This window comes from Xyrauchen texanus, unplaced genomic scaffold, assembly GCF_025860055.1.
Source record: "Xyrauchen texanus isolate HMW12.3.18 unplaced genomic scaffold, RBS_HiC_50CHRs HiC_scaffold_744, whole genome shotgun sequence".
Classification (NCBI taxonomy): Eukaryota; Metazoa; Chordata; class Actinopteri; order Cypriniformes; family Catostomidae; genus Xyrauchen; species Xyrauchen texanus.
In genome coordinates this window covers 2,586-13,596 of record NW_026266736.1, presented here as the reverse complement: position 1 = coordinate 13,596, position 11,011 = coordinate 2,586, and the positions used below count along the sequence as shown (strand labels likewise).

Sequence of the window (11,011 nt, the reverse complement as noted above, 5' to 3'; positions counted from 1 at the left end):
TATGTGACTAAACAGTACACTATGACTGCATAACACTTGTGTGTGTTTAGTGTGTGCTTACTCATGGTTTATGAGGACATGATTTGGTATATGAGGACCGAATATGGCGACTGTATGTGACTAAACAGTACACTATGACTGCATAACACTTGTGTGTGTTTAGTGTGTGTACTTACTCATGGTTTATGAGGACATGATTTGGTATATGAGGACCGAATATGGCGACTGTATGTGACTAAACAGTACACTATGACTGCATAACACTTGTGTGTGTTTAGTGTGTGTACTTACTCATGGTTTATGAGGACATGATTTGGTATATGAGGACCGAATATGGCGACTGTATGTGACTAAACAGTACACTATGACTGCATAACACTTGTGTGTGTTTAGTGTGTGCTTACTCATGGTTTATGAGGACATGATTTGGTATATGAGGACCGAATATGGCTACTCTTTGTGACTAAACAGTAGGCTATGGCTTCACAATGTTTCATCCCAAATTGGGTCCTCATATATGAAATGTATGGCCTCATTAACCATGAGTAAGCATACACAAACACACACAAAGGTTACAAAACCGCAGCGTACTGCTTAGTCACATACAGTGGCAATAAGATACTCTCACTTCAGATCATGTTAAAGCACTTCATGTGTGTCAAACTAAGTTGACAAATGTATTGCCAAACCTCTTCAGGAGGGGCAGTGGGAGAGACGACTTGGTCCTGGAATGTAGCTGGAGCCATGGGCTGATGGAGAGGCAGAAAGAGAGAAACAAAGAGAGAGGGGAACAAAAGAGAGACAACAAAGTTATCTCAATGGAATTATTTGCTACAGAAATACAGTTTTCTACAAACACAGAATTTGACACATTTGGTAGGAATGAATATATCTTTTAGAATTGATTGTTATTAATTTTGTCAGCACCATAGTTTGAAGGGATGGTGTGGTCCTGGACAGTAGCTGGAGCTATAGGGGGCTGGGGGAGTGAGAGAGATTCTATGCATTCAACACTACTCACTAGTGTTGTCAAAAATACCGGTACCCCGGTACCAAATCGTTACTCAAACTAAAAATTATTTATGATACCAGAATTTCTGAAGGTATCGGGGTACCGAGTACTGATTCTACCCGGTACCCACACAGAGGCGGGAAATTTCGAACTCTTGCAACAAGCAAAAGATGACGACAAGCAAAGTAGCTGCTGCTGCAGAGTCTCAACTGAATCTTGCCGAAAAAAAAAAAGTGGAAAAAGCCAGTTTTGGAAATTCTTTGGATTTGAGGCTGATGAAAAAGGGAAACGTCATAAATCAGCAAAAACCTGTTTGTAAACGCTGCTTCCGCAATATTCTTACGAAAGGAGGAAACACGTCAAACTTAATAAAGCACGTGAAAGACAGACAGACGGATTTATTCAAGCAACTAAAGCAGGTGAGTTTAAAAGCATATTATCATTTGCATTAGGGCTGAAACATTTAGTTGACATTATCGACATCGTCGAAAATACAAAACTGATGACAAAAATGTTCGTTGTCGAATAGTCGTTTGATCTCATTTAATGTAACATGAAATCACAATAAACTGTAACGATATCGCATGAGAGCAGCAGTTCACCCCTGGAGGAAGAATTACACAGATCAGTCCAGATGCACTCGAAACTTTCACAGTTTATTTGATGTAGATCCCAAAGTATTAGAGAATTATAAAAGTACATTCAGAAGCATGTCCCGTTGTGGAATAACAGAGGCGGAGCTCTTCAAAGGAAACATCCCGGCGTAACATCTTAAATGCAGTTATATTTAATGCGTTATTGCTTTATTAAAGTTCAAATAATACAGAAGCAGCTCATGTTAATAACTATAAACTCAGAAACGGGCATTTATCTGTGTGGTCGTGTCTCTTCTATGAGTCGTGTGAATGTCCCGATCTAAGGACGCTCATCCCTCGAGCGCAGATGCTTAATCCAGATAGATTATAATTTATTTAATTATAATATCTATATATATATATATATATATATATATATATATATATATATATATGTCACTGTGCATTTCTTATCATGAAGAAAATTGGCAATATGCAGCTTTATTAATAAGAGAGCACTTTGTTGAAAAAAGCTTGTTTATTTAGGCTTTTTTTTAGTACTTGGTTAAAACTTAAATTAAAAGTTGAAGCAAATCTTATAGAAGTGTTCAAAAAAATACTCTAAGCATACATTGTTCAGTTTTGTTATAATTAAAAAATTATATATTTAAATGAAAGTGTTGCTCAATGGCATATTTCTGTTCTTAGTTCTGCTGCTGATGTTTTGTTGACTTTGTTAATAAGAGTGTTGCTTAGTAAGCTGTTTTTGCTTTGGTACCTAAAATGGTATCGAGTACCGTGAAATTTCACTGGTATTGGTACCAACTACTGAAATTTTGGTACCGTGACAACACTACTACTCACTATTAAAAATACTTTATTCAATAAAAGTCAGTGGTACTCTACCTTGGGCATTTCCTGTCCATGGCAGGAATGTCATGGCAAGTCAACACCTCCATAGTCATAAGTAATCTCTCGAACTTCCCTTCCATCCATAATGGCCACTAAAAAAAGATGTGGCATACCATCCACTTCTTTTTCATCTTTACATTGGGTTTCTGCTCATCATTCACTAGTCTCCCAAGTGATCTGTCAACGCTTGAAGCATCAATGCTAAAGGGGTCATAAAAATCAACTGTTAAAATTGTAAACTAAAATTAAGCTCTAGAAGAGAACACATCTTTAGGAAGCATGTCAGCCTGCCCCAGATATCTGCATGTGTGATTTGGCTTCATTTCAAAAGATGCACATGGGCTAACATACAGTACAATACAGGCTATCACCAGGGCAGGGTTGCACCAGCTGTGCGGAAGTTCTCATGTAAGTTGGGACGTAAATTTTACACTAAGGGCTTAGTAACTAGCAGGGTTGCAAAGGTATGAGATTGTCACGGTATGATAACGGTCTCAGAAAATATCACGGTTTCACAGTATACGCTATTACACAATTACTATTATCATTGAAAACAGAAGGGTTATTTTATTTATTTTAATTGAAACTTGAAACCATTTATTTTATTGAAGTGTAAACAAAGTCTCCCTTTTGAAAATAAATAAATAGAAAAAATAAGAAAGCTAACAGAATTATAATAAACAGAATTATAAACATGATAAAAATAGCATGTAACTATAACATGTTAAATTTGTAACACTCCACAAAATATTAAAGTAGAGTATAACAAAATACCATAGGAACCAACGTCCCGTTACTATTAGACTATGGAGTAGAAAAAAATATACTCAACACTGACGAATAAACAATCAACCCAAGTGTATTTACAAACCAAAATAATATTTACAATAATACCAGACAAGGGGTGTGTGTGTGTGTGTAAAAGTGGACTCCAGCGTGCACAGAGTTAATGACAGCGTTCAGATCAGCCTCACCGGGAATTTGTGTAGTCCGTGAGCATGATCCAAAGAAGATGATGACTGGCTTATGTCCTCAGATAAAAGTAATCCAGGCAGCGAGCCCAACGAATTTACTCCACAAGGAACGGCGACCTCGTGCTTCCAGGTCAGTCAGCAATAATAATCCAATGTATGAATGAAAGGTTTTGTGAACGAGCGTCCCCCGAAAACCGGCATACCGATTCCTTAAATAGAAAGTAACAGTCTCTTCCTGTTTACGTGGCAAGACATCACGTGACGCGAAACCACGAGAAGTTCTCGCGTGAACAGCAATCGGGGACAAATACACCACAGCTGAGGCAATTACAAATTACAGGGGAAAATAATATCACTAATGGGCAATAATGACTAAACATAATTAGTTTTTTAGTCATTAACCTTATTTATAACTTCCCCTTATGTGGCCACGCTATAAATTAACTACTAAATGAAAAATAACATCAGCTGTGTGAGCTTTTAAAGTAATGTCCTGTGATTATTAACAGTTAATATATACTGCAGATGTGTGTCAGTGAGGTCAGACTGTTCCTGTCTGTATCTTTATCTCAGTGTTACTCAACTGTTTATAGTAATATATTGATTATTAACAGTTAATATATACTGTAGATGTGTGTCAGTGAGATCAGACTGTTTCTGTCTGTATCTTTATCTCAGTGTTACTCAACTGTTTATAGTAATATATTGATTATTAACAGTTAATATATACTGTAGATGTGTGACAGTGAGGTCAGACTGTTCCTGTCTGTATCTTTATCTCAGTGTTACTCAACTGTTTATAGTAATATATTGATTATTAACAGTTAATATATACTGCAGATGTGTGACAGTGAGGTCAGACTGTTTCTGTCTGTATCTTCAACTCAGTGTTACTCAACTGTTTATAGTAATATATTGATTATTAACAGTTAATATATACTGTAGATGTGTGACAGTGAGGTCAGACTGTTCCTGTCTGTATCTTTATCTCAGTGTTACTCAACTGTTTATAGTAATATATTGATTATTAACAGTTAATATATACTGTAGATGTGTGTCAGTGAGGTCAGACTGTTCCTGTCTGTATCTTTAACTCAGTGTTACTCAACTGTTTATAGTAATATATTGATTATTAACAGTTAATAAATACTGTAGATGTGTGTCAGTGAGGTCAGACTGTTCCTGTCTGTATCTTTATCTCAGTGTTACTCAACTGTTTATAGTAATATATTGATTATTAACAGTTAATATATACTGTAGATGTGTGTCAGTGAGGTCAGACTGTTCCTGTCTGTATCTTTAACTCAGTGTTACTCAACTGTTTATAGTAATATATTGATTATTAACAGTTAATAAATACTGTAGATGTGTGACAGTGAGGTCAGACTGTTCCTGTCTGTATCTTTATCTCAGTGTTACTCAACTGTTTATAGTAATATATTGATTATTAACAGTTAATATATACTGTAGATGTGTGACAGTGAGGTCAGACTGTTCCTGTCTGTATCTTTATCTCAGTGTTACTCAACTGTTTATAGTAATATATTGATTATTAACAGTTAATATATACTGTAGATGTGTGACAGTGAGGTCAGACTGTTCCTGTCTGTATCTTTATCTCAGTGTTACTCAACTGTTTATAGTAATATATTGATTATTAACAGTTAATAAATACTGTAGATGTGTGTCTGTGAGGTCAGACTGTTTCTGTCTGTATCTTTATCTCAGTGTTACTCAACTGTTTATAGTAATATATTGATTATTAACAGTTAATATATACTGTAGATGTGTGTCAGTGAGGTCAGACTGTTTCTGTCTGTATCTTTAACTCAGTGTTACTCAACTGTTTATAGTAATATATTGATTATTAACAGTTAATAAATACTGTAGATGTGTGTCAGTGAGGTCAGACTGTTCCTGTCTGTATCTTTATCTCAGTGTTACTCAACTGTTTATAGTAATATATTGATTATTAACAGTTAATAAATACTGTAGATGTGTGTCAGTGAGGTCAGACTGTTTCTGTCTGTATCTTTATCTCAGTGTTACTCAACTGTTTATAGTAATATATTGATTATTAACAGTTAATAAATACTGTAGATGTGTGTCAGTGAGGTCAGACTGTTTCTGTCTGTATCTTTATCTCAGTGTTACTCAACTGTTTATAGTAATATATTGATTATTAACAGTTAATATATACTGTAGATGTGTGTCAGTGAGGTCAGACTGTTTCTGTCTGTATCTTTATCTCAGTGTTACTCAACTGTTTATAGTAATATATTGATTATTAACAGTTAATATATACTGTAGATGTGTGTCAGTGAGGTCAGACTGTTTCTGTCTGTATCTTTATCTCAGTGTTACTCAACTGTTTATAGTAATATATTGATTATTAACAGTTAATATATACTGTAGATGTGTGTCAGTGAGGTCAGACTGTTTCTGTCTGTATCTTTATCTCAGTGTTACTCAACTGTTTATAGTAATATATTGATTATTAACAGTTAATATATACTGTAGATGTGTGTCAGTGAGGTCAGACTGTTTCTGTCTGTATCTTTATCTCAGTGTTACTCAACTGTTTATAGTAATATATTGATTATTAACAGTTAATAAATACTGTAGATGTGTGTCTGTGAGGTCAGACTGTTTCTGTCTGTATCTTTATCTCAGTGTTACTCAACTGTTTATAGTAATATATTGATTATTAACAGTTAATATATACTGCAGATGTGTGTCAGTGAGGTCAGACTGTTTCTGTCTGTATCTTTATCTCAGTGTTACTCAACTGTTTATAGTAATATATTGATTATTAACAGTTAATATATACTGCAGATGTGTGTCAGTGAGGTCAGACTGTTTCTGTCTGTATCTTTATCTCAGTGTTACTCAACTGTTTATAGTAATATATTGATTATTAACAGTTAATATATACTGCAGATGTGTGTCAGTGAGGTCAGACTGTTTCTGTCTGTATCTTTATCTCAGTGTTACTCAACTGTTTATAGTAATATATTGATTATTAACAGTTAATATATACTGCAGATGTGTGTCAGTGAGGTCAGACTGTTTCTGTCTGTATCTTTATCTCAGTGTTACTCAACTGTTTATAGTAATATATTGATTATTAACAGTTAATATATACTGTAGATGTGTGTCAGTGAGGTCAGACTGTTTCTGTCTGTATCTTTATCTCAGTGTTACTCAACTGTTTATAGTAATATATTGATTATTAACAGTTAATATATACTGTAGATGTGTGTCAGTGAGGTCAGACTGTTCCTGTCTGTATCTTTATCTCAGTGTTACTCAACTGTTTATAGTAATATATTGATTATTAACAGTTAATATATACTGCAGATGTGTGTCAGTGAGGTCAGACTGTTTCTGTCTGTATCTTCATCTCAGTGTTACTCAACTGTTTATAGTAATATATTGATTATTAACAGTTAATATATACTGCAGATGTGTGTCAGTGAGGTCAGACTGTTTCTGTCTGTATCTTTATCTCAGTGTTACTCAACTGTTTATAGTAATATATTGATTATTAACAGTTAATATATACTGCAGATGTGTGTCAGTGAGGTCAGACTGTTTCTGTCTGTATCTTTATCTCAGTGTTACTCAACTGTTTATAGTAATATATTGATTATTAACAGTTAATATATACTGCAGATGTGTGTCAGTGAGGTCAGACTGTTTCTGTCTGTATCTTTATCTCAGTGTTACTCAACTGTTTATAGTAATATATTGATTATTAACAGTTAATATATACTGTAGATGTGTGTCAGTGAGGTCAGACTGTTCCTGTCTGTATCTTTATCTCAGTGTTACTCAACTGTTTATAGTAATATATTGATTATTAACAGTTAATATATACTGCAGATGTGTGTCAGTGAGGTCAGACTGTTTCTGTCTGTATCTTCATCTCAGTGTTACTCAACTGTTTATAGTAATATATTGATTATTAACAGTTAATATATACTGCAGATGTGTGTCAGTGAGGTCAGACTGTTTCTGTCTGTATCTTTATCTCAGTGTTACTCAACTGTTTATAGTAATATATTGATTATTAACAGTTAATATATACTGTAGATGTGTGTCAGTGAGGTCAGACTGTTTCTGTCTGTATCTTTATCTCAGTGTTACTCAACTGTTTATAGTAATATATTGATTATTAACAGTTAATATATACTGTAGATGTGTGTCAGTGAGGTCAGACTGTTTCTGTCTGTATCTTTATCTCAGTGTTACTCAACTGTTTATAGTAATATATTGATTATTAACAGTTAATATATACTGTAGATGTGTGACAGTGAGGTCAGACTGTTCCTGTCTGTATCTTTAACTCAGTGTTACTCAACTGTTTATAGTAATATATTGATTATTAACAGTTAATAAATACTGCAGATGTGTGACAGTGAGGTCAGACTGTTCCTGTCTGTATCTTTATCTCAGTGTTACTCAACTGTTTATAGTAATATATTGATTATTAACAGTTAATATATACTGTAGATGTGTGTCAGTGAGGTCAGACTGTTTCTGTCTGTATCTTTATCTCAGTGTTACTCAACTGTTTATAGTAATATATTGATTATTAACAGTTAATATATACTGCAGATGTGTGACAGTGAGGTCAGACTGTTCCTGTCTGTATCTTTATCTCAGTGTTACTCAACTGTTTATAGTAATATATTGATTATTAACAGTTAATATATACTGTAGATGTGTGTCAGTGAGGTCAGACTGTTCCTGTCTGTATCTTTATCTCAGTGTTACTCAACTGTTTATAGTAATATATTGATTATTAACAGTTAATATATACTGTAGATGTGTGTCAGTGAGGTCAGACTGTTTCTGTCTGTATCTTTATCTCAGTGTTACTCAACTGTTTATAGTAATATATTGATTATTAACAGTTAATATATACTGCAGATGTGTGACAGTGAGGTCAGACTGTTCCTGTCTGTATCTTTATCTCAGTGTTACTCAACTGTTTATAGTAATATATTGATTATTAACAGTTAATATATACTGTAGATGTGTGACAGTGAGGTCAGACTGTTTCTGTCTGTATCTTTATCTCAGTGTTACTCAACTGTTTATAGTAATATATTGATTATTAACAGTTAATATATACTGTAGATGTGTGTCAGTGAGGTCAGACTGTTTCTGTCTGTATCTTTAACTCAGTGTTACTCAACTGTTTATAGTAATATATTGATTATTAACAGTTAATATATACTGTAGATGTGTGTCAGTGAGGTCAGACTGTTCCTGTCTGTATCTTTATCTCAGTGTTACTCAACTGTTTATAGTAATATATTGATTATTAACAGTTAATATATACTGTAGATGTGTGACAGTGAGGTCAGACTGTTTCTGTCTGTATCTTTATCTCAGTGTTACTCAACTGTTTATAGTAATATATTGATTATTAACAGTTAATATATACTGTAGATGTGTGTCAGTGAGGTCAGACTGTTTCTGTCTGTATCTTTAACTCAGTGTTACTCAACTGTTTATAGTAATATATTGATTATTAACAGTTAATATATACTGTAGATGTGTGTCAGTGAGGTCAGACTGTTCCTGTCTGTATCTTTATCTCAGTGTTACTCAACTGTTTATAGTAATATATTGATTATTAACAGTTAATATATACTGTAGATGTGTGACAGTGAGGTCAGACTGTTTCTGTCTGTATCTTTATCTCAGTGTTACTCAACTGTTTATAGTAATATATTGATTATTAACAGTTAATATATACTGTAGATGTGTGTCAGTGAGGTCAGACTGTTTCTGTCTGTATCTTTATCTCAGTGTTACTCAACTGTTTATAGTAATATATTGATTATTAACAGTTAATATATACTGTAGATGTGTGTCAGTGAGGTCAGACTGTTTCTGTCTGTATCTTTATCTCAGTGTTACTCAACTGTTTATAGTAATATATTGATTATTAACAGTTAATATATACTGCAGATGTGTGTCAGTGAGGTCAGACTGTTTCTGTCTGTATCTTTATCTCAGTGTTACTCAACTGTTTATAGTAATATATTGATTATTAACAGTTAATATATACTGCAGATGTGTGTCAGTGAGGTCAGACTGTTTCTGTCTGTATCTTTATCTCAGTGTTACTCAACTGTTTATAGTAATATATTGATTATTAACAGTTAATATATACTGCAGATGTGTGTCAGTGAGGTCAGACTGTTTCTGTCTGTATCTTTATCTCAGTGTTACTCAACTGTTTATAGTAATATATTGATTATTAACAGTTAATATATACTGCAGATGTGTGTCAGTGAGGTCAGACTGTTTCTGTCTGTATCTTTATCTCAGTGTTACTCAACTGTTTATAGTAATATATTGATTATTAACAGTTAATATATACTGTAGATGTGTGACAGTGAGGTCAGACTGTTCCTGTCTGTATCTTTATCTCAGTGTTACTCAACTGTTTATAGTAATATATTGATTATTAACAGTTAATATATACTGTAGATGTGTGTCAGTGAGGTCAGACTGTTTCTGTCTGTATCTTTATCTCAGTGTTACTCAACTGTTTATAGTAATATATTGATTATTAACAGTTAATATATACTGTAGATGTGTGTCAGTGAGGTCAGACTGTTCCTGTCTGTATCTTTATCTCAGTGTTACTCAACTGTTTATAGTAATATATTGATTATTAACAGTTAATATATACTGCAGATGTGTGACAGTGAGGTCAGACTGTTTCTGTCTGTATCTTTATCTCAGTGTTACTCAACTGTTTATAGTAATATATTGATTATTAACAGTTAATATATACTGTAGATGTGTGTCAGTGAGGTCAGACTGTTTCTGTCTGTATCTTTATCTCAGTGTTACTCAACTGTTTATAGTAATATATTGATTATTAACAGTTAATATATACTGTAGATGTGTGTCAGTGAGGTCAGACTGTTCCTGTCTGTATCTTTATCTCAGTGTTACTCAACTGTTTATAGTAATATATTGATTATTAACAGTTAATATATACTGTAGATGTGTGACAGTGAGGTCAGACTGTTTCTGTCTGTATCTTTATCTCAGTGTTACTCAACTGTTTATAGTAATATATTGATTATTAACAGTTAATATATACTGTAGATGTGTGACAGTGAGGTCAGACTGTTCCTGTCTGTATCTTTATCTCAGTGTTACTCAACTGTTTATAGTAATATATTGATTATTAACAGTTAATATATACTGTAGATGTGTGTCAGTGAGGTCAGACTGTTCCTGTCTGTATCTTTATCTCAGTGTTACTCAACTGTTTATAGTAATATATTGATTATTAACAGTTAATATATACTGTAGATGTGTGACAGTGAGGTCAGACTGTTTCTGTCTGTATCTTTATCTCAGTGTTACTCAACTGTTTATAGTAATATATTGATTATTAACAGTTAATATATACTGTAGATGTGTGTCAGTGAGGTCAGACTGTTCCTGTCTGTATCTTTATCTCAGTGTTACTCAACTGTTTATAGTAATATATTGATTAT

At 33.3% G+C, this 11,011-nt stretch overlaps 1 long non-coding RNA gene across 1 annotated transcript; it reads right to left on the bottom strand.

The window, feature by feature from the left end:
• Positions 1 to 446: 446 nt before the first annotated feature.
• LOC127642706 (uncharacterized) lies at positions 447 to 3,705 on the bottom strand. The gene is made up of 3 exons (XR_007970380.1): positions 3,474 to 3,705; positions 2,494 to 2,700; positions 447 to 749 (listed from the first exon to the last, which is right to left on the bottom strand). It is a non-coding gene; the product is annotated as an uncharacterized LOC127642706 (long non-coding RNA).
• Between the last annotated feature and the right edge of the window lie 7,306 nt (positions 3,706 to 11,011).